At 48.8% G+C, this 24,250-nt stretch overlaps 1 protein-coding gene across 4 annotated transcripts in view; it reads left to right on the plus strand.

Moving 5' to 3' along the window:
• The window catches only part of BCL9 (BCL9 transcription coactivator), a 59,181-nt gene that overhangs the window by 5,104 nt on the left and 29,827 nt on the right, over positions 1-24,250 (plus strand). The window contains exon 1 of one of the 4 annotated variants that reach the window (XM_061453944.1): positions 23,342-23,400. The exons of 1 other annotated variant lie outside the window; for it this stretch is intronic. The gene's annotated coding sequence lies outside the window, so the exon portion shown is untranslated. Of the gene's footprint in view, positions 1-23,341; positions 23,401-23,430; positions 23,450-23,600; positions 23,760-24,250 lie in introns of those variants that run through there. 2 more of the 4 variants (XM_061453946.1, XM_061453945.1) reach the window with 2 other exon arrangements.

Consider the following 24,250-nt stretch of genomic DNA (forward strand, 5'->3'; position numbering starts at 1 on the left):
AAAAGAAAGGGGGGTGGTCTTGGCCCCGGGCTCTTTGCCAGACTGGAGCTCAGGAAATTGCAGTCTATCTAGGTAAAACTTCCCTATAGTTTAAATGAAAAAAAGTATTCATCTCTTACTGTCTTAAAGGGTTAGCACTGCATTTCTCTGGAGCCTTAAACAGTACATTCTAGCCGGAGAGGTGGTTACAGTTGCTTACTGGGAGAAGAATTTTTTTAATGCAAAACCAGGGGCCTTTCTTGCATTTTTTGGATGCTTCTTATTGCAGAATGCTGGATACATTGTAGGTTATTGCAAAGCTTGAACAAATACGTAGATCAATGTAGAAACCTAATTGCAAGGAAACACTGGTGTGGTGTTTGTGCAGGGGGCAGGCATCTTGCAAATGTGTGTTGTTTTCTGAAGCTGGAAAATAAGGACCAGGTTTCAGTCTTGCGCGTGTGCATCTGGAGGCTGGATTTTGTATGTTGAGCAGCAATTGCTTTTGTAAGCTGCTGCTAAGGCACGTAACTGGCTGTGTGCAATTGGAGTAATGGAATGTGAAAACGCAACTACACACAGACCTGTAATCTTGCATGCAAAATACTGCTGGTCTAGCTCTCCAGGTACAAAAAAAAAAAAATGTCCTGAGATTGTACTTGGCTTTCTGTTCAACTCTGTTCACCTGCATTTTTCAGGTGGCAGCTGTGTGTACAGAGCACTGAATGATTATCCTTCCTGTTTTTGCTCCAAGAATGAGAAAATCAAACCCTTACTAGTGATCAGGGTAGCACATGTGGTGTTGTGGGTGAAGTTGGGTGGGGGGGTTGCAGTGATAATTTCATAATCTCTGGAATTCTGGGGAAATGCGTGGGCAAAGGAGGAGAGGTGTGTGAGCTTCTTTTCCTGGTACAGGCAAGAAGTATTGAACCATTGAGTTGGTCAGCGGTGTCAGGATCTGGCCTCTCCTTCAGCTGTATCCACTACTTTCAGTATGCCAAAACCAGATTGTGCATTTCGGTGCAGATGTATGCAGGGCTGAATACTGACACCAGTGAGGGTGTCTTTGGATATTCCAGCCCGGGTCAGTGCAGAACCCAAGTATGGAACAGGTTTCCTCCTTCTCTCTCAGCGGGTGCATCTCAGCCTGGGCGACACATAGGGGAGCAGCTCCTTTTCTCTGCCGCTTCACTCTCCAGTGTCTCTGGTGACAGTGATAACAAAGGGCTGCTTAGCATTAGGTGATACGGATCTCTCTCAGCCCACTAAACCAGAGTCCTGCAGGCTTCTCACTAGCCCTTGGGGCTTGGGTGTCACTGTCCGCTCACTGCTCTGCGTAGCCTGGGACAGTCCCCCTGCAGACTGAAGGCTGCACCTTTTCCACGAGGTCTGCAAGTGCAGATTTCTTCCAACTGAAAACCATGGTTATATTTTGGGGTTATTTCTTGCCATCCTGGGTCCTTGACTGCAGTCAATTCCATTTTGCATGCTGCTCTTTGTAATTGAATCTATCAATGTATATTTAATCCACTTGGCTCCACAGTTTGTAACTAGGCACTGCTTCCCAGCCTTCTGTCACTTGTTTTCACAATTACCGTCTTTAAGTGAGGGTGGATGCCTGCCGCTCAGCAATAAGCCTGGTTGCTGTACTGCCTTGGAGGACCCATGCTTGGTCCGGTCAGCACAGCTCCTGTCTTTGCATCTGGATGTCAGCCAGGTGTGTAGGGCTTTGGTAATGGAAGACAAGCCTGTTGGGTTTAATTCTCCTCTCTGCCACTGATTTGCTGTGTGTGATCATGGGCAAGTCCTTTAACCTCAGATGGCCTCAGCTGACTTACCTACTCCAGAAAGGTGTTGTGATGCTTAATTATTGCCAGCCCTTCAGAAAACCCTGGGGGAAGAAAAATGCATTTTATTCAGAAATGTCTCTGACCTTCCTGCCTTTCTTAGCCATCTTGGTGGTGGTAGGAGATGTTCTCTTTCCTCCCTTAATAATGTTGCTTCCATTTTTCATCTGTGCATTCACCCACTCTCTCAGCTGCATGTAAGAATGCCAAGCTGTCTGAAGTCATGGAAATGTTTTTATAAACTTGACAGCCACGACAAACATTCCTCCTCAGCAATAAACAAACAAGGTACACAACCTGCCATTAGCATCAGTTTATAGCAGAGACCTTCGTCACTCACTGACAAGGGAATCCTAGTGCTAGCAGGCCATGAAGTGGTGTTGTTTGAGGTTAGGAAAATACTGGATCCTTTGGCTTCCTGTGTGCAGTGAGTAACTGTGAAGCTCTGTTTGCCCATGTGTGTACGGGAGTGCAAGCAGGCACTGGGTATTTGGTTTATTCAGGGCGCTTACGAACTATATTTGGCTTGGGTGTATGTGGCTTTTGGGGCTTGGTGTTTGTTTGTATGCGCAAAAAGCACTGTCTTCTGTGAAACGTAAAGGTGGTACGAATTAAACTGGATAAATATTGGACACAAAAAAAGGAGCTGCAGATGAAAGATGTTAGTGGGTGTTGCAACAGCAAAGCCCCCATTGCAGGCTCCTGCACCCTGCTTTGGGTGCTGCTGTTAGCTAGTAGGGTTGGCAAGCACCGGAACCCACACTGCAACATCTTTTCCCTGCAGGTAAATCTCCACATAAGCATTCAGATAGTGCTTGTTTGGCGCGTTCAAGGTTAGTTTACTCTGAATACGTCTGAATCCAGATCTCCAGAGACTTTCGTGCTGGCAAAAAAAGACCAGGTGCCACTTTTTCCTGTGACTTTGGGTTACCTCTTGTTCTTCTAGCAGGCCCTCTTCCAACCATCTTGGGGTAGTGGGCTCTCTTTGGTGTGCTTTGGAGAAGAAAGTCAAGACTCTGGACCTGAGGCCACAAAGATGATCAGAGGGCTGGACCACCTCTGCTCTGTAGATAGGCTGAGAGAGTTAGACTTGTTTGGAGAAGAGAAGGCTCCAGGGAGACCTTAGAGCCGTTCCCAGTACCTAAAGGGGGCCTATCAAAGCAATTTGGAGAGGGACAAAGGCATGTAGGGACAGGGCATGGGGAATGGCTTTAACCTGACAGAAGGGAGATTGAGAGGAGCTCTTAGGCAGAAGCTCTTCCCTGTGAGGGTGCTGAGGCACTGGCACAGGGTGCCCAGGGAAGCTGTGGCTGCCCCATCCCTGGCAGTGTTCAAGGCCAGGTTGGATGGGGCTTGGAGCAACCTGCTCTAGTGGAAGGTGTCCCTGTCCATGGCAGGGGGTTGGGACTGCATGAGCTTTAAGGTTCCTTCCAGCCCAAACCAGTCTGGGATTTGTCACCTGTGTGTTTGAAAGAAGACTACTGAGTAGGTAGCTAAGTTCCTTTCTACCATCTCACTCATTCACTGGTTCTCTCAGTCTCTATGCCTTAAGTTCCCCCCTTCTCAAAGTGAAGGTGACAAATCTTCACTCTGCTCCCATGAAACCTTTGAAAGCTAAGGACAAAAACACGTAGGGTTTTTGTTTTCCTTCTCCAGGAGACTGTAAATCCCTCTCTTCTCCCCTCTCTCCTCTCTTTTCTCTCCATTTTCCTCTCATTTTAGGAATTCTTATTATATTCTGTCCCTCTAGGTCTCCTCTACTTCCACTGCTCTTGCAATCTGTCTCTTTCTGCTGTTTCCATATCCCCTTCTATTTGCAGCTCCCTTCCTTCTGTTCATGTCATTTTCTTCTCTCACCCTGTATCTCCTACCCTCCCCCACTATTCATGCGCCACACACTCTTCCTATCGCCTCTCTCTGTTTTATCCCCCAAATTTCTCCCTTACGTGCCTCTCTGACGCAGACCCCTTTTTGTTGTCCCTGTCTGCGTGTCCCTGCAGCCAGGCCGCATCAGCTGGCCAGGGCATGGGATTGGCCAGGCAGCCCCTGGTTGTAGCTTGCCCTCTGGCTGAGCAAGGTAAGACTTCCTCTGCTTATGTCCCGCTGGCTCTTGGGGCTGCCCCAGCTCTTGTTCTGAGCTGCAGCATGGTTGTCACTTCAGTGTCTGAGTTCTTTGATTCTTCCTGGGAGCCTGGTAACGTCTGTAGTCCTGAGTTTTGTCTCCTGATGTCACCTTACCTCCCTGGACATGGCCTTGTGCCTTGTTCTGGTCCTGGCCTATTGTGCTAATCCTGTTCCTCCAGCTTCCCCCTGGCTGTAGACACTCTGCCCTGAAAATATTGATTGTGTTCTGCCTGGCTGCTTGGAGACATCTGTGGTTGTTCCCCTGCGACACTCCCAGTGGAGTTCAGGTCCTCTGCTCTGCCAGGGAAAGCTGTGATAGAGGAAGGAGAACACTGGCACTGGGGGTCTGGGGAGGTGTCTGCATCTTGTGGAGAATTGCACTGAGCCCAGAAGCCAGTACCCAGCACATCAGGACAGCTGTGCTCTGTTCTGGGTGCTTTGGACAGGATGGGAACAGCAGGGTCACTGCCTTAGGGAGCACCCCTTTCCCGTCTGCCTGAAGGATAGCCACAAAGAGGTTATCCCACTATCTGATATACGATAGTGTTTCCTCTGTCAGACAGAGTGGATGCAGCATATTTAGTCACCTCCCTGCAGGGACAGGATTTGGCCTGCAAGGATCCTGGCCAGCAGCAACAGTTGAAAGGTGGTGATATGTTTGGATATCCCTTCATGGACTCTGCCTCCCACAACGGGGACATGTTGAAGTCCTTTCCCCAGGGCAGGGAGAGGTGGCTGCAGCTAGGCTGATGGGACAGCTGGCAAATGAGGGTTCATCAAGTGTCCTGACAATAGAGCACAAAGAGGTCATGTAGGTGGCCATGTTCATCCAGTGTCCTACAGGACAAAGCATGGTGACTTTGTAGCCTCCAGTGGAGTTTAGATCTGTTTCTGGGCAGCACCACATTTGCCCCAGCCAGTCGTGACTCAAGCCCAGGCTCATAAAAGTCCTCAGCCTCAGCTCTCTTAACCAGGCAGTTCCTGATTTCTCCCTTCTGTTTCTGCAACTGACCAGCACTTCCTTAGCTTGCTGAGATGGCATCCCTTGTGTGGCTCCATGCAAGGTGCCGTATACCTTTTCCCATTTTTCCCACAGCCCTTTCTCTCCCTCTCCATACCTGCCTCACCTGTTTTACCTGCTTCTTCCCTCCTGCTCTGCCTCTGGGCTAGGTCTCCAGACTCTTTCCAAAACCTTGTTCCTCTGCCTTGTTTGCCCTCCCATCTGACTTCCTTGTCTCTCTGGTCATGCTGTGAGCTGTCAGCAGCTCCAGGAGAAGGACCATTGCAAGAGCAGGACAGAGACTGGAGGTTGCCTGGGAGAGCAGAAGGGGAAGGCAGAGTGTAAGTAGATCAGGGTCCATCGTTTCCTGTTGTCTTTGGTCTCTTCCAGGTATGTGCTGTTAGCAGAAGTTCCCTTCCCCCAGAAGAGTGATTTTCCGACTGCTTCTACTTCACTGTTGCCAAGCTCCTGAAAGGTTAATGAAGTCATTCACTGCAAAAGGAAAAAAGCCCGTCTTCCCGTGTTTTGCATAAATTAATCTTGGAGATTGTGGAGCAGCCCATGTACCCGGCACAGGGCATGCAGCGATGTCCTTGAGTCTTGTCACCCGAAGCGCAGCTCTGGGAGTATCATTTGGGTGATACTGTCCAATCCTTGAGATCAGCTTAGGTTAAAACTTAGGTAAAAAGCTGTGGCCTCTCCACCATCTCTAATCATCCTTTGTTGTGACTAAAGGGGACTAGGGAGGAGGTGCCCAGGAATGCCTGCAAGCCTCCCCTTCCTCTCATTGCAGTGGGTCCTCATTTCCCACAGATCCTCTTTAGAAAATGCCTTGTATCAGGTTTCATTCCCACTGGATTTTTTCTGCCTGAGAAGTATGGAAAAAATCATTCAATTGGTTTTGAATCACATGAGTGGGAGCAGGAACCAGCCCCAGAAGATAAGTGTTCTGACCTTTACCGCACTCAGATAACTGAAAATAATAACAAATAAATACATCTTGTTTCTCAACCTCAGACTCAGGGATGTGTCCCTGCCTTATGCAACAAGAGCCTGAGCTAGGGCTCTCAGGATGGTTGAAGATACGAAGCTGGCAGCTCTCTACAGTAAGCAGTTTGCTTTCCTTTTGGAAATGCAGCTGGACCAATGCAGATATTCAGGATGGGAGGGGACAGGGACAGTGTCCCTCAGTCTCCTGCCATGTTGCTGCTGGGACCCTGGATGTTTTACCATGACTACTGCTTCATGACAATGAAAATTTGGTTATTTCTGGCCCTTGTCTTTGTCCTTGCACTTTTTGCCTCTTCTTTTAAGGCCATACGGGGCTGGCCACCAACTGGACCTCTGTGTGCAGGCAAACCCTGGATAAGAGTATGGGATTTGCTCTGAAAAAAAAACCTGTTAAAGCTCCCACATTGGTGAATGTTTAATAATGCCTGAGGGAGCCTGTCTGGAAGGAGGACGCATTGAACTGTGACTCACAGTGAGCTCCCTGGGTCTGGGTCTCAGGTCAGGGACTCAAACCTCCACCATTCCCTGCAGGTGCCCCTGGGGAGGTCCATGTGAGGTGGCTTCTCTTTGCAGGCCTCTGGTGACAAGAGATACTTGTGCAGTGCATGCTGAAGTGCTGGTATGGGACTGGAGTATTGTGCAAGGTACTGTCCAGACACCAGGGACAGTCCCTCCTGGAGGACTTACTGTAGTCCCAGATTAAAGCATGCATGGTGTAGTGGTTGTGACTTGATGTTCCTCCACGAGAATGTTGCTTCCCTTCTTTCCTGTGTTACGTAGGGAGCTTGTTTGCTTGGTTTCTGCCATCCAAACCACTGCCAGCTGAAGAGACGCCTGTATGCAGAGCTCAGGGAGGATGTTAGGAGGTTTTTGGCACTCTGTCAGTGTAAAGCATCTTATTTATTAGAGTGTAATGCCCATTTGGGATGCACTTCTGATCTAAAGCTCCTGAATTCCTTCCTTTTAATGCTAAAGATGCCATTCAGAGGCCCCCTGGGCCCAATCTGTGCTTCTGCTGAACACTGCCCTGGTCATATATCTACCACTGTCTTGTTCAGACTTTGGGTTCAGTGATTTTGTTTCCATTAGAAAATCTCCAGCTCACCTCTTCCTGCAGGGGTTCCAGCAGATACCTGAATAATACCTATGAGTACTGTATTGCAGCCTATGGAAGTATGTGCATTTTCAACACATAACCTAGTGTGTGTATGGATGCTTGCATTCATGTTTTCTAGCGTATTTGGGCTGGAGGAGGTAGCAGCAGAAGCCTTGGCAGCTGGGAAGAAAGGAATGACAGGCCTGCGGGGGGTGGGACGGAAGAGTTTGGTAGCTGAGGTGAGGCTTGGGTAGCAACAGGAGAGGCAGATTAGATTTAGGATCCATGTTGCTCGCTTAAGAAAATAGGAGAAGTAGTACATTGTTTATTGGGGATTGTGTTATTCCTGTGCATTATTTATTAATCTTCTGCTAATGGTACTGCATAAAGAAGTGGCACTTGTAGAGGAATTTCACAGACAGCAGGAGGATCAGTTCCAGGAGGTATTGTAACCAGGTCAGGCTGGTGTAGGGAATCCTGCTGGGCTTAGTTTTGACAGGCTTTGGAAAAGAGAAGGTTGTTCAGGAGGCATTTGGAGGGAAGAAGGGAGGTGTCTGTGACTCACCAGGGAACAATGATCACTGTGAGGATAAAGGGCCAGGCTGGAAGAAGACGTGGAGACAATGGGGAATTCCTGATTCTTGACAGGGCTTCAAGATTCCAGCCTAAAGTACTAGAAAGTGTGAGAAAATTGTTTAGCAGGAGTAATAAAGGTTTAGGAGTAATAAAGGCAGCTGGTGAGAGAAAGCCAAAAATAAAGAGACAGCAGGGTTTACTACACGCTGTACCTTGAAGTGGATCCTGGAAGGCTTGAATTGGAGGAAGGATTTGGAAGAAGGGATGTACAGAAAAAGATGGGCTGTGCAGTGATCATGACTGAGCCATTCTTGACTTGCCTGTAGTCCCCAACGGCACAGACCTGTGTGTCTGCAGCCTCAGCAGGGGTCACAGGCTCAGCAGAGGTGTTGGGGTACTCTGACTGCTTAGGGACAGGAGGCCATGGAGGTTTGTGAAGTTTGCAGCACAGACAGGTGGGTGCTCCCAGACAGATCTTGGGTGCAAGTCCTTCCTGGCACTTGAAAGATGTCCAGTCACCTTGGAGAGGTGAGACTGGTATTTTGGTAGGTGGCATTGTTCCTTCACTCAGCCATGAAACTGAAATTGGGCACAGTATCTGCAGTCCAGTGGTTTAGATGGCAGAAACTAGGAGGTTTCCTCCAGCAGGAGAAAATCACACTACTGGTGCAGCCCATCTTTGGGTGAGAAGCAATTTCTGAAACACTGGCTGACTCATAGTCCCCAGAATACCCAGACAAAAATGCAGTGCTCAGAGGGTTTTTTTAAGCTTTGGCCATGTCAACATTAGGGAGGGAACACCATACTTACTGCTTGAAACTGTTCCCATAAGCCAAGGGCAGGTCTAAATGATCGTATCCTTGGTGTCTCTTTTACCTGAGAATCTCAGTGCTGAGCTGGTGCAGAAATGTTGAGGTTGAAGGGGAGAAGGAGGAGCTGCAACATAAACACAGCTTTAAGGTCTGTCCTTCATTTTTCTGACTGCAGTGTAAAGCCAACTTTGTTAGATCTGGTCAGCTTGTGAACACAGGGAGTCTTGTCGCACAGATGGGCTTTGCAAGGAGCTCCCATTAGCTAGAGCCAGGCTCTTCCCTCAGCCATCACATACAGCACAGCTGAGCCACTGCCACTGCGCAGCGCTGGATGCAGCTTCTTATTACATGCAGCGTCGATGTAAAACATGCAACAAGTACATACAGCTGTGTTTAAGACTTTTTGTTTTAAAGTTATTGTAAGTCTTAACACCACACAGCACCCTACAGCAAACCTTATTCTGTGCAGCAGTCAAGGTGGTGTAGGTAGTGCTAAATGCACTGAGAAGTTAAAATCATAACTGTGTGGTTAACGTGTAGCGTTTGAATGAACCAGGCCATGATTGACACAGCTCTGTTAATCACTGTGTCTAATGGAGCAGAAGGTGACTCAGGCTAACCATCTGAAACACCTTCTGAGAGCATTTCTCTAACTTGGGAGAATTGAAGATCATCTGGGACTTGAGTTTTTGACAAGGCTTATCCATTGAGGAGGGACCGTCCATTTAGAAAGCAAAGTGCTGATGAGTTCAGGAATGATAAAATCACCCTTGGATTTTTTTTTTATGTGTGAGCTCCTAGAAGTCATCTATGTTGGTATAAATGAGATCATTTGGCCTAATTAGTTCCAAGCTTAATTAGCAGTAATTATCCCAACATGGGAGTAGTACTCAAGTAGGAAGTACTGAGTCCTCGATTAGATAGATCTCTAATTGGTGTTACAATATTGTAATTAAAGCATGCTTGTACGCCTCTGCCTCTGCAAGTGATTTGTTTTATGTCTGATTAAACAGGGAGTCCAGCAGCCTCAAGGAGGCCAGGCTATCACTACTGATTGAAACAGCGTATTATTCTGTGTTATAGGAAAGAAATGATGAATCACATGTACTGGGGAACACTGTGGGCCAAATTAATCCTTTGAGTAATTGCTGCTGGAGTTAGGGAAGTTACAACAGGGGTGAATTTGGCCTCAAGTGCATAAGCTCTATCTGTATATCATACACTTAAACAAATACTCATTTGAATGTGCAGTCTGGCAATTATACCATCAGACGAGTGCAAGTAACTTATCTGTGCTTGCGATCGCTGGGTTGCACGTGTGAGTTTGTTTGGCTGCTGGGTGATCATTGTTAGATTGCACACTCTGCTCATGTCTTGCAGCAGGTGGTGCCATGTGTCCCAGGATGCATTCAGCAGGACATCTCTCCTTGTTGGGGTGAGACCCAGAAGGTACTGCTGGGGTCAGTGGGAGCACCCTGCAAAGGGAGGAGATGGACAGATAAAGTATGCTCTTTTCTTCCAGCACCATTGCCTTTACCTTAGCCAGTGTGACCCTCCCCGGCAGCAGACACTTCAGAAGAGCAGGTCAACGGGTGGCTTTTGGAGGAGTTAAGGAAAAAGAGAGCAAACCGGGAACTTTCTGAAATTAGTCAGCTTCAAAACATGAAAGCTTCCTATGTCTTTTTAAGAAACCACCTCCTTAGGAGTTGGCAAGTGCACTGCTTTATTACTTATCTGCTCGCTACATGAGTGGGCGACTGTACTTCCTGATTTGGTTCTTCAGTATAGAGAGATCATCAGCATAGGTCTGTAGAGGACAGTAACTCCTCGCCTACAGAAAGTAACAAATAGGAATAAGGATGCATGTATCTTCTGGTTGTCACAAAGGATTTCAGAGCACATTCGAGTCATATCCGAAGGAAAATGCCAGCTTATTTCTATTTTACAGCTGCAGAAGCTAAGGCACAGATCAGTTACTTCTCTTGCTGTAGCTCATGGAGCAGGTGTGTGTATGGCATGTGTGTGGCAGCACCAGGAATGTGGTGCAGATTTCACCACCTTCTGCTTCACCCCCAAAACAATCTTTCCCAATGGGCAAAGTTTAGAAGGAGGGAGATCACTTGAGCAAGGAAATAAAAGTACACAGAATTCTGTTAAAGCAGTATTAGTGATAAGAATTTAAACCCCCCATATATGGGAATTCAAAGGAAGGGTTTCCATAGCAGCGTTGCTTGCCCATATTGTATATACACTGTTTTGCATTGCTCTCATGTTGTCAAAGGCATATTCTAATATCCGCATGTGCAATATGTCTGAATCAGAGTTGCTATGAAACTTAAGGCTGAATTACACCACAGAGGCATATTCTTGTGCGGTGCAGGGAGGAAATAATAGAAGTAGGTTTTGTTCGGATTTTTCTCCAGTGATACATTTTTCTTAGAAAATTGCTGATTTGCCAAAACTGTTGCTATTTTCAGGAAAAGTTGATTCCAGTTTTGTGTCCCATCTTGAAAAAAAAACAACCCTGAGAAAAGTTTTGAAGTTGTCAAAATGAAGTGCTCCAAGAAGATAAAATGAAATCTTGCATTTCATTAATTTGCCCGTAGTTTCTAGGTACAAGTTCTGGAAACAATTTTCTTCCCTTGATCAGATGTAGAAAAATTATTTGAAATCTCTTGAAATCTTGAAGGAATACAAAGAATTCCCTTCTCTTTCACCCTGCATAGTCCTGAACTGTCCTGAAAGTGGGGGGTGACAAAGGAGCAACTGCATCACTCACACCATGTGTGTTGCAGTGAGAGAGGTTACACCCATTATGGGCAGTTGTAGAAGAAAATGCCCTTGCAGTACTGCTCGAATCTTTTAGAACACCTGACTCTCTCTAAAACCCCCAATATCACCTGGGTATCCTGGGGTTAAGCCTTTGGACCAGAAGGGTTTTGGGTGGGAGCTTCTCACATCATTAAACCTCCCTTCAGCAGATGATGGGATCAGAGTGATGAGGGAGCCGCCTCTTCCTCATTGACACCCCGCACTGGGGATGATAGGGGCTGAACTTCTCACCTCCGACTGCACTGGAAAAGTGCCTCTTATGTGGCAACACAGATCTTCCCTGCTCTTGCTCCCATGTATCCCCTACTTTCAGCAGCTCATCCATGCTCTGAATTTCTCTTGGGGAGAAGGAAGGATGCTGTGCCCCAGACTGGGAGGGAGTGCTTGTGCTCATGGAAAGGCCCTGTGAGTTGGTTTGGCATCATTCTTCCCACTGGCAGCAATGTTTCCTCACTGCCAGCATTTCCAAATGTTGGTGTAGCCTGTATGCCAATGGCTGCTTTCTCCCTGGTCCCTCATGTTGCAATTGCTAATTTCTGTGTCTGTGCCTGAAGAGCTGTAGTTTAGACTTGCTTTGCCATGCATTGAAGCTGTGCTTGTTTAGGAAAGAAACTGCAAAAGGGGTGTGGGAGAGAGGAAAAAGAAAAGAGCTTTTTTTTTTCTCCCCCTATGTGGCAATGGTGGATGCTGGGTATTGGAGAGAGGCAAGCTGACAAACATCTGAATGAGTGGAAGAGACTCCTAACCCAAAGGGAGGAGTTGTGGTTTAGGTTAAAGCCACAAAGGAAGTGAAGGAGGTTACCACTTTCCTGTCTGTGGGCAGGAGGTTCTCCTTGTGCTCATTTGAAGGCTTAGCTCTAGCTCATTCCTCCCTAGGAACATACTCATCTGTGTATTTCTTGAAAAGCACTCGATCTGGCATCTGATCTTGGGAGTGACAAACATCTCCTTTATCCACAGAAATCAGCAGGAGCTGGGAGCTAAAGAACTGGGAATCACAGTCTAATTTATGGAGCCAGACAGTCTAAAGCATCTTGCTAAGCCATGTGTCTGGTGCTAGAGTACATGGTGTATTTCTCCGTGCATCTTCCTCTTTGATTCCAAGATTGCTGATTTTATTGTGAATTTCCATACCTCCAGGGCCTGCTGGCTCCCCACAGGTCTCACTTCTTTCCTGTTCCTGAGTGATGGGCAAATTATGTAGCTATCCTGCCTGGACCTAGCAGTCTTATGTGCTGATACAGGGCAGATTGTGAATGTGTTGGGTTCCTCCCAGCGTGGCCTGTGGTCAGTATTGTGGTCTTGATTTTCACTGCCTGCTTTTCTTTTATTAGCTCCGAGGCTGTAGCTGTATGTGGTTGAGAAGTTTGTTGTCTCAGCTCTGTAGCTTCACTCTTCATCTGCGAGGAGATGAAAGAATGCAGGAGTGCTCTTACGAGGGAGTAAACCTTGCCCTGAGCCTGAGGGGCGCTGGCATGCAAACCGGAGCTATCACCTGGCGACTGCACCATTAGAACACTGTCAGTGACAGTGACTTCAGTACGTGCCACCAGTGCCTTCTGATCACAGTGCACTGCTGTACATGAAAAGAGCACCTGAAAGATGCTCCCTAAAAAGCTGTTATGTGGTCTCTAACCTTCCATTACCAGCTTACCTTAGCCCCTAACCCTGGCCTCAGGGTGCAGCACAGTCATTTCATTTACCAGGTGTGAAAATCATATTTTGCCATGTGAGGATGATTGCTCTATCAGGTGTGTTACAGTATGTGGTTTTTTTTTGTTGGATTTTTCCTTTTTAAGTCTTTGTTAGAATGACAAGATATCATTAAAGATTTATGTGTGGCAAACGTGTCCTTTTTTTCCAGAGTGTTTCCTTTCAGAGAATTTCACGCTATTGATTGCAAGTAGATTTTCCTCCTCTGTTTTAAAACATTTCCTTTGCCTATGGATTTTCAACATTACTCACTGGATCTGTGTTCAGTATGTTCCCCAGACTATATTATCCAGCCAAATTCCCTTACTGTTGGCCTTCAGGAGCCACTTCTGAAGTTGGAAAGACCATTCATTTGCAGTGTTCACTCAGTCCCGAGCAACTATCCAGCATTGCATCCTCCTTACTCCAGGATGTACGCTGTCGTCTAACTGAGCCATGGTCTGCTTTCAGCATGTGCTTTAGTGGGTCCCAAACCCAGCCTGGCAACAGCCTTGAGCTACCCCTTGCTTGGAGTGAGTGGTGTTTGCTTGGATGTTTTAGATGGAAAGGAAAAACTCTATAATGGGGCAGTGAAGAAGCTGGAGTGGTAAGCAGCTGAAATTGTAAGTAAGTTTATTTGGTTTTGGCATCAGTATTATGTTGCTTGATCTTATCCTTGTGGCCATTAGAGCAGGGTGCAAGATTTATTTTTGGCGAGGGCAGAGGCCTCAGCAGGGATGCTGGAGTGCCAATGCAGCCCAGAGCCCAGAGCAGTGAGGTACTGCTGCCCTTTCAAGGGCAAGTGCCCATGAGGAGCAGGCTGGGGTCCACCAGCATTGCTCTCCCCAGGATGAGACCCTGTGGCCCATGTTCTGCTGGTGGGTGAAAGAGCTCTGTGACAGTCAGCTGTATCCCACCTCCTGTGGGTTCAGCCATCTTTTGGTGGATCATATGTGAAAGTCATTGAAGACTTGGATTCAGACCTTAAAGCTTATGGTATTTGGCTTTGTTTACTGTAGTATTACAGCCTTAGGGCCACAGAAAGTGCAGCTTTCTTGAAATCATTGGAGTGGTGGTTGCTTATGGCAGTAGGGAGCTGGGGACATGTTTTTTTGGAATGTGTTGCCAGGAACTTAAACCCTTTTCTTTGGGAGATGCTTTGAAAGGATGGCTCAAGTGCCTGGGAAACATTGTCCTAATGGAAACAAGACATGGGAATGATCGGGTCTCAGAACAACTCTTATTTCTTCCCCACATCTGTGACTTTCAGAGCCCACCATTCTAAGGTTCAGTCCTTCTTTCCTTCCTCGTTACCATCAAATCTTAGTTTTAAACCTTATATATACCACCAGGAGCTGGGAAACAATGGGGGACACTGCAGTCTCTGCACATGGGAGAAATAGGGACTTGATGGCACCCAGGCAGGCTGGGGTTGTGTTAGTGGATAAAACAGCAGACATCCTCATTAGGTGATTCTTAAATGGAAGGTACCCATGCTTTAGCATTTAAATGCTTAGAAGAGATTCATGCTACAGCCTTTGATGCTGGATACTCATATAAAAACAATAACCAAATATGCAAGTGGTTCTTAAAGACACTGTAGCTAGTGTATTACCTGCACTCCTTGCATGCTGGCTGGACTGCTGGCATTCATTTTGTTCTGGTTTGACAGAAAGGACAGGCAAAAGGTACAGATTGTGTGTAGGAACAGCCCACCTTGTGAGCAAGCCAAGGCACAGAGAGTGTATCCCATCACAGTTGCATTACCAAGGCAGGTCCCCTGAGCAGCAGCGTCTCACATGTTAACTGAATGTTTTAAAAATATAAGGATACAGACAGAAAAAACCATGCTGTCCTAGGTGTCTCTCAGGACCTGCAAGGCAGGTATTGTCAGCAGATACAATCATGCTAAGGAATAAACAGATAGCATTTAAAATAAGCTGGCAGATTTTGTGTTCAGATGGAGTAGGAACACTCAGGCAGTCTGTTATTGCAGTTCAGCTGTGAGAGGACTAGCAAAATGTTTGGGCAGAAGTATGTCCAGCCATGACATCTGTTGCTAAAGTGGTCCAGAGTTTGCACCATAAAAGCACACAAGTGAAAATGCAAAAGAAGGAGAGTGAAGCATTTCCAGTGAGTGAAGAGCTAAGCCACAACTCTCAAGTGTCCTTTAATAATAAAGAGTCCTGTTTTTCTTGGTATTGTCGTCTATCATCTATGACCTTGCAGATCTGAGAAATGCTGATGATTACTGCAGAAGAAAGTCAGCACCACACTGATAAGCCAATATCTGAAGAGCAAGAGGGAAATCTGCTTGTTTTCTTTGGAAGGATCTCACTGTTTATGTAATCTTTGTATAGCACCTGCAAATCAGTGACTGGTACTTTTGAAATGTATTTCCTTCATCAAAAGCTATTTGAAACAACAGGTAGCACCTATCCATTCAGTCTAAGCTCCCTTGACATTTTTAAATGACAGATAATGAAAACTGTCTTCATTATTACTCAAGCAATTTCATCAGACTGTCACCAGCAAACAATGGCAAATTAAAGACTGAACAACCCTCAACTCTACTCTCTGAGGTATGTGTGCGAGAATACCCGATGTCTTTTCTACAGCTCCTAGGAAATAGAAGAGGTGATTTCGCAGGTGAGAAGTGTTCTGATGTGTGAGGTACTAGAGGTCAACAGGAACATGTTAAAATCTATCTGGAAGCCAGTGGTCAGATGGCATAAACAGGGAGCACAAATGAATGAGTGATTGTGGGCGGGAGATGAGGCTTATCTAACAGAGTGCTGAGTTCTGCGCTGCCTTCAGTTTATGAATGGAGTTAAAGCTTGGTGCCAAACAGAGCATATTGCAATTGTCTAATCCATAGGTGACAGAGGCAGACGTGATAGTAGGCAGAGCTGCCTCCAGAGAGGGCTCATCGGAACAGCCAAGTCAGCCTGGCATTATTGCTACCTGATCGTCAGGAGCCGGTCCAGGCCCCTGATTCTGAACCTAGCTGAAGGAGCCACTGTTGAGGTGTGGTGTGAGCTTATCTTCCCCTGCTTCCCTCTCCCCAGACAAAACTGCTTCAGGCTTGCCTGGCCTGAGCGTCAGTCACCTGCGTCCTTCCCCCTCAGCCCCCTGAATTCATAGACCTCACCAAGCTGCCCCCTGTGGTTAGATTAAAGGGAGATAGAGAGTAGAAGGGGCATTTCACAATAAAACATCATTTATATGAGCTGGCTGCGGTATGGAAGAGGCTAGCACCAGGGAGTGAATTATAGGGGTCCAGAAAAGAAAGAGGCTACGGCAGAGAGAGGGTTGTTATTGGAGAACACAGGGGGCGAAATGACTGAGATAGAGGGTATAGATAAATAGTTAGAAATAACCACAGTGGTGTGATTTGGAGGGAAAATCAGTCACTACTTCAGTTACCAGTGGTGTTCAGTTTAGGGAGCCGAGTGGTAAATTACAGGCAGGTTAGGACTGCAAGAACATCTGTGACCCTGTGAAATGCTGGAGAGAGAAAAGTTGCAGTAGCAGTGAGTAAGATTCAGATCTCATCTATCTGAACATGAGTACCTCAAGGTGAAATAACAGAAGGAGAGGAGGCGGGAATATTGATTTCTGCCTCACAAAACAGACAACAACGCCTACTTTTTCATAGCAAGAATTTAACCATTTGCTTTAATGGGCCAGTCTGCAGTACTGTGGGGGCTTGGTTTCTTCTTTGTGTGCAATCTCACGGGGAAGTCATGCTGAAGTTGTATTTATTTTATTGTAGGGAGAGACATGAACAAAATTTCACCCTCAGACACCTGTGTGCTGATTGCAGGGGCAGCTGTGGTCTGTGAGTGTAACTTGCCTGCAGTTGTTGTACAGCCGGTGGGTACCCTGAGCAGCCGGAAGCTGAAGGAGCAGCACTGGAAAGCACAAAAAGCCTGTTATGCCAAGAGAGCTGTTATATGTGTTGGCGACAGATGACTTCTTCTGTCTGTCTGAGGGCAGACTTAGCTTCCTTCTGTTTATCCCACAAGAAAGATTCTCCTAGTGAAAGGACAAGGGAACATGCTTTAAGCTGAAAGAGGGTCAATTTAGATTAGTCCTTGGAAAGAAGCTCTTCCCTGTGAGGGTGTTGAGGCTCTGGCACAGGGTACCCAGAAAAGCTGTGGCTGCCTCATCCCTGGCAGTGTTCAAGGCCAGGTTGGATGGGGCTTGGAACAGCCTGCTCTAGTGGAAGGTGTCCCTGCCCATGGCAGGGGGTTGGAACTGGATGAACTTTAAGGTCCCTTCCAGACCAAACCAGTCTGTGGTTCTGTGGTTCCGTGAAATTTCCTTTTGTTGGTTTTACACCATGAAAGCACAACATGTGTAGCTCAGTGCTGTGGGGGGGCATGGCAGAGAACATGGCTGGTAGCTGTGCATGGGCTTGCTGTCTTGGACTAGGCTCAGCAGGTGGCTCAATGGAAACAGGAGGTGAGTTTGGCAATTTTCTGAGTTGCTGCCATGTCTCTTCTCGTTGAGGTCAGAGATGGTCAAAGGGAGTGCAAAGTCATGGCTGAGAATCTTAAAAGGCTTGAGGGTCAGGCACTTCCACAGCCAGGTTCTCCTGGCAGCACCACAGCATGCAGTGTGTGTTAGCAGTTCCCTGTAAAACACAGGGATGGTGTAGCAGAAGCAGTGTTCCTGGGCAAACATTGATTTTGGAGTCTCCTGTATGCCAAAATTTCCCACCCTTGTTTAGTATGAATTCATATTTTTCTTGTGCTTCAGAGACATATGTTTCCCCAGATTCTGTTTACCTGATTTCCCTTCTGATTCAGTATCTCTTCTCTCCTTCTTCTCCCTCTTTTTTTCTAATGCTGATCATTTATCTCTGTGGCTGCATGGTGTTTGCCTCATACCTGCTTATTGACTTGAGAGATGACTTTCTAAATAGTGCAATAGCTTCCTGCAATTAGAATGTTATAAAACCTGGAATTTTTTCATCACATTAGAGTTTTGATACGGCATACTGTCTTGAACGGAGCCAGACCAACTAGATGGCTCTCTGGAGATCCCTGAGAGTATTTTAACTGTAGGCCCAGTTCTGTGCTCCAGCCCAAACTTCATTAAGGCTCAGATTGTTCAGGTGCGAACAGGAAAACACAAGCCAACTCTTCCTCTCTTTTTGGTGTAGGTAGGAAAAGAGAGAGCAAAGCCTTTCTTGCCCAGCTGAATTTGCCATCGCCTGTACGCTGTTGCCATAGGGTGATGTGTTGAGGGTGATGTGTTGCAGGTGATCCAACAGCCAGTCTTCTTCCTAACAGAGAGCTCTGTGCACTGTGCAGCTGGTGAGGCGGTAGTAATTGGTACTGGGGAGCTGCAAGTGGTCTTATGCCAGCAGTGGGAACAGTAGGTGTGTGTGTATATGGATACTGATATTGATGCGAATGATGAGGGACTCTTCACCCAAACCAAGTTAAGCATGTTCTCCAGTGTTTGCAGCACTGATGTTCAGCAAACACTGGGAGAACTCAGGGAAATATCTAATACCAAAAGACACTGGACTAGAAAGAAAGCCACAACAGTCTCTCCCCCTCCCCCAGGCCTGATTTCCTAATCTTTTAGGAATGATTTACAATAAATAAAAGGCTTTCTGAAAGAAGGATTTTTTTTTTTTTTCCAAGTTAACAATGGATGTTAAACTGCCCTTCCCTGTGGTCCTTTCCCATCTCTTTCACACTGTCCAGCTTTAGGCTTCGTCCCACAGAGATTCATGAAGGCAGCTCCCCCGTGCCCATGCAGAGAGATCACTGCGGGTATGGGAACCATAATCACCTGGATTTCTTACAGAAATGGGTTGTTTCCTTTCGAGAAGGCTCATTAGAGCATGCAGCCACGGAAAACTCAAAGCTCATGAGAAAAAGGTTTCACAGAGCCTGATCTCTCTCTTGTCCTGCAGCTCCTCTGATCATTTACACCAGAGCAAAAAAGAGGGCAAAACCCCCCAAACCTAAAGCAAACAAACAAAGCAAAACATCCTCCTAATGATGTGTGCTCTTCATTTCCAGCAGTGACAGCATTTTACACCCACTTTGTGCAGGTGTGCATGAATGCAGAAGTTGGGAGGCAGTACAGAGAGCAAAGCTCTTAAGGAGTTAGTAGAGCTTCTCTGCTGGAAGGTTATAATCACACTGAAAGAGGGAAATCTTGCCTCTGCAGACAGGAAATATGTGAAGCAATTTCAGCACAGAGTTGCCAGAGATAAAATAGCTCATAAACTGAAAAAAAAAAAATTAATGTAGTGAATACTTAGCATTGTCCAAATGTGCCATGTCAAAACTCAGAGTTTGACTGCAGAAGGTGTGTACAGGCTACAGATGTGCACAGTGGCTACATCTGTTACCTGCAAGAAGCACACATCACTGGTCCTGTGTATGGTGATTGCTGACAGATTCTTCTTAATGGTTACTGGTTTTCTTGAGGAAAGGTTTTTAAGCATGAGTGACTGAAAAGGCTTGATTTGCTGTTGCATTTGAGGTGGAACAGTGGAACAACTGTGTGGTTGGGGAAGAGACTCCACTTCAGAGAGTGGATGCTCAGGAGCAGGGTGTGATTTCAGCGTCTCCAGTCTTCACATGCTACAGCTCCATGTCGCCATTTCGCCAGTCCTCAATTCCATCTTCAAAAGTTCCTGTTTCTCAGATCTTTCCACCTCCTCCAGTTGTGCCAGTTCAGCCACTTGCAGGGATGAAATCTACGTTTGAGCTGGTCTGATGTTAAGGATTTGTTCTTGTTAGTAGGGCCTTTAAAAAGAAGTTGGATCATTTAAACAGCTCACCTGTGAGTGTGGCACTAACTGAGCGTGTGGCCAGATCCTCCTAAACTGGGTTTGCTGCAAGTGGAATAGTGCAACAGGGCCACATCCCTGTACACGTTGTTCACATTATTTGTGTGAGTTGCTCCACTGTGTTTCAGTGGGACTCTACTTACACATATAAAATTAAATGTTTGCAGGGCTGGGCCCTTAAAGAGAATAAAAGCCATGATTGGGGTGTGCCATGCTCTGAACCATGTATAGAAAGCATGATGCAAATGTATTTTGCTGGCTGGCCTATCTTGTCTGATCTGTCTGCTCTGTAGAGCTTGAGCTCCTGCAGCAACTTTCGTTAGGCTTGGTTTGCACTGGGTGGAAGAGGACCCTGCTGATCTTCTGTCCTTGAGGCAGCCAGGGAGTTGTGAGGAGAGTACACAGGCTGTAACGTCTCCAAGATGTTCCCAGATTTGCTGGAGTGCTCTGAAGAGCCGGGACAGCTGGCTTCTCTGGGGCACCTTCTATGAGCGTGGCTGAGGGAGAGCAAGATGGGGGGATGCTCTTGAGGTTGGCAGTGGCTGCCCTGGGGTCTGGGGCTCTGATACCTGAAATTCTGCCTTGCAGCCTGTCATCACAGTTGAGATTTTTGGGAGCCTGTTGTTATCAGATCCCATGGTAAAGTCCTTCAAGGGCAACAGAAGGGATTTCTCAGCTGAGAATCCCTCCCTTTGGAATTCACTGCTGATGGCAGTTTGCTGTGGCAGATTCCCAAAGGTGAAGCAGCAACTTAAATCTAGACAGTGAAGCAAAGCACTTTGGTAGTTGCTATCCAGAGCCCCAAAGAGAGGAAGGAAGAGACATAAAGCCGTTGGAGGGGAGAGGCTTGGTGTGGTTATTTGAGACTGCTGCCTGCAGAGTTGCACAGTCATTTATAACTGCTTGAAATGTGGGGGGATGGGGTCGGGGATGGGAGGGGGGTTGGAGGAACCACAGCATCTGTGAACTGGTAGCGTTTTGTGCTCCTTTTCCCTGGTCTGACTCCTCAAGGGATGAGACAGCAAAGTCCAGGGTCAGAAGAGGGAAGAGAACGAAAAAGGGAGTCTGCTAACACCTCTTATTTTATCACTGCTCTCGTGTGTGTCAGGATTGAAGCACAGGATAGGATTTTCAAAGGTACCTTTAGGAAGCGGAAGTTGGGTGCCTGGCTTCCTTAGGCTCCTCAGAAAAATCCCAGGTTCTGCTGTTCCAGGGAAACAAACTTCCTGTAAGTGAACCACGATGGGTCCCTGGTGTTGGTGATAGCAGAGCCAGGTTTTCTGTTTAAAGCACCACGAGGCATGTTCATTCCTTACACCCTGATTTGCTGCCTGGCCAGTCTAGTCTGTGCTGCTACTGCTGTTGCAAGCTTTCCTGGACTCAGTCCACTGAACCCTTTCTGGTGTGGGATACATGAGGGAGAGGAAGAATGGTAGGTGTTACATTGAAAAAGACATGTATCAGCGTAAAACCAGAGAAGGCTTTTATGTTAGGCACAGGAGCGGGCTGAATTGATGGTGACAAAGGTGATCGTTCAAGTAGAGCTGATCAGTTTGGTTTCACCAACGCTTCAGCTTTCAAAAGTCCTGCTGCCATCCGTGGAAAGGTATAGGTAGAGCTACTGTTGGCAGATGAGTTGGAAAGACTGGCCAGAGACCAACGGTTTCCACCTTTGGGTCATGGATCATGGGAACTTGTAGCCTGAGGGACTTGTCTAGAAAAGGTAAGGGAAAGGAGTCAAGAGGCAGCAGTGGTCTGCCCGGTGGGGAATGTTCAGGGGCTCTGGTCAGTGTGTCAGAAGGGGTTGCAAACCTGCTGTTGAGAAGCATCCCCCTTCCTCAAGAGTATCTGCTAGGATAAGAGGTGTGAATTAGCTACAGTTGCAGTGATCAGGAAGCCATACAGAGTTCATCAAGGATGTTTCCAAGCGAGCATGGACAAGGGGAGGAGCAGAGCGGGACAAAGAGAAAAAGCCCCTTAAGGACTGAAGAAAGAGGAGACGGTTTTATCTGTCAGCGCAACACCCAGTGTGAATGCTTAGTGTGAAAGGGTCTTCTTCCAAAAAGCCGAGTTACTCAGAAGTGGGAGTTGGACGAGGTAAAGAGCGGTTCGCCTGAGGATAAAGAGAGGGAGAACACACTCCGCATTTCCATTCACTTCTGTTGTATTGGCAAAACAGGTTATTCAGGCATCGTGGATATGCAAAACCGATCAGCTTGCTTTCTCTGGTTAGACTGCAGCGGTTCTGTGCATCTGTGTGCCACGGGTGTTTGGAAAGCTCTCCCTCACAACCCACAAGATCGCCCATTTTAAGAACATTTTGTAGAGGTGAAGGATAGGTGGACGTTGAAAGCGCTCTTTTCACAGAGTAAGTCGAAGACTGAAAAGGCTGGAGGATTGCTACAGATCTTCACAACTCTTAACTGCTAGCCGGTTTCAAGCTACATGGATGTTTAATCCCCCCAGACACGGAGCGTTTGTTCAGGATAGGGCCCTTGAGCATATTTAGGAGTTGATAGGTTGTGTCTGTTTGTCATTACAGTCTGGTTCCTCCCTGTTTAGTTGCAAGCTGCTGCTTAACCCGGGGCTTTCTCCCATCAGAAAAGGCCCTCAGATCTCTCGGGGCGGCTCCACCAACCCGCTGGCAGCCGGTGGGCAGGCAAGCTCCTCAGCCATCAGGTAGGAGAAATATGCTTCTCCTGCAGGAGCTACCTCCCGCTTTCCTCCTGCCCTGCCGGTGCCCAGCCGTCGCTTTCTTGCTCCACAAATACTGTGGCAGGCACATTTCGTGCCCGGCTGGTGTCAGGGCGCAGAACCACCGCGCTGCCTACCCACCAGCCGGCCCCAGAGACTGCGCCCGCGGCTGGCTGCAGTGCCCAGCGTCCACCTCGCCTCCCCAGCGCATCGCAGCCCCTCCGCGGGCGGCTGGCGCTGCCGGGAGGCCGAGGCGGTGCCCGGTGGAGGTGCCATGGCGCGATCTGCCCGGGCAGCCGAAGCGGCGCCGGGCAGGACGGTGCTGAGCAGGGCTGGCAGCGCACCCAGCCCCTGCGTGCGCCTCCCCCGGGGGCCGTGCGAGGCATCGGGGCTTGGCGGCGGAGAACGGCCCCCCTTCCCCCGCGGGGCCCGCGCCGTTTCCGTTAGGGGTGCCGTTAGGGGGCGGGACCCGCGCGCCTCCTCAGCGGAGCGCGAGGTGGTCGCGCGCCGCCGGCGGGGCGGGCCAGGTAGGTGCGAGGGGGGCGCCGGCTCCCGCGCCCCGCGCTCACAGGGCCCCTCCCTTTCGGTCACTTTAAGAAGAGCCCTGGGCGCGCGGTCTCTTTAAAGGTTGGGGGGGAAGAGGCGGGGCCGGCCCGAGGCGGGGGACAGGCTATGTTAATGGCCGGGGCGGTGCCGCGGCTGAGAGGGGTGGAGGGCGCTCCCCGCGGCAGGCCTGTCCCTTTAAGAGCCGGGCTGCTACCACCGTGTAGGCGAAGGCGGGAGGGGAGCGTGTGCGGGGAGGGGGGAAGGGACTCAAGCTCCTCCCCCTCGCTGGGGAGGGGAGGGGAGGGGCGGGGGGGGCCGGGCGAGACCACTGCCCGGAACGGGGAGTAAGAGGCGGTCCCGCCGGCAGAGTGAGTAGGGGACAGTACCATTCCTGGGGCGGGGCGCGCGCGACGGGCGGTACCATTCCTCTCTCCTGGTTGCGGGACGCGGCGGGAGGGGGGAGGCGTAAAGGGGGGGGGGGGGGGGGAACGGTGGGAGGAAAAAGGAGATGGGGGGGAGCGGGCGGGGGGAGCATGCGAGAGGGGCTTTATGGGCGGTACCATGTGTGCGGGAAAGAGAGGGGGGAGGCGCTGGCGGACAATGGAGCCTGTGTGTGTTTGCGGGAGGGGGAAGGACCCGGCGTCGCCGGGGGGAGAAGCTGCGCCGCCCTCTCCCGCCCGGGGCTGAGAGGAGCCTCGGCCCGCGCCCCCTCCCCCACGGCCCGGCGGTGAGTGAGGGGGGAGGCGGCGCGGCGGGCACCGCGCGACCACCGGCGCCGCCGCCTGCTCAAAGTTTGAGAGTTGGGGGAGGCCGGGGGCATCGGCGGCGGGGGGCAGCGCTGTCTCTGCGGCTCCGCGGCTTGACCCCGGGCTCCGGCACGCCGAGGGTGTGGGGTGCCCTGGGGATGGAGGGATGCTCCGAGGTGCGTGTGGTGTCCCGGAGCTGCGCTCCGTGGAGGGCCGAGCGCGGGGTTGCCCCGAGCTAAGGGAGGGGGGAGCCGTGATGCTGAGGGTGCACTGGGGGCTTTGTGCGGTGGAGGGATGTGTGGGGTGCAGGGGGTGCCCTGAGGCCACACTCTATGGAGGAATGTGTGGGGACCAGGGAGTGCTTTAGGGATTGTGCTCTGTGGAGGGATATGTGGGGAGCAGGCAGTGCTTTAGGGGTTGTGCTCTGTGGAGGGATGTGTGGGGTACAGAGGATGCTTTAAGGCTGTGCTTT

The sequence above is a fragment of the Pezoporus flaviventris genome, unplaced genomic scaffold (genome assembly GCF_033815535.1).
Source record: "Pezoporus flaviventris isolate CSIRO_AGI_PZ_B2104156 unplaced genomic scaffold, CSIRO_AGI_Pfla_v1 ptg000015l, whole genome shotgun sequence".
Classification (NCBI taxonomy): domain Eukaryota; kingdom Metazoa; phylum Chordata; class Aves; order Psittaciformes; family Psittacidae; genus Pezoporus; species Pezoporus flaviventris.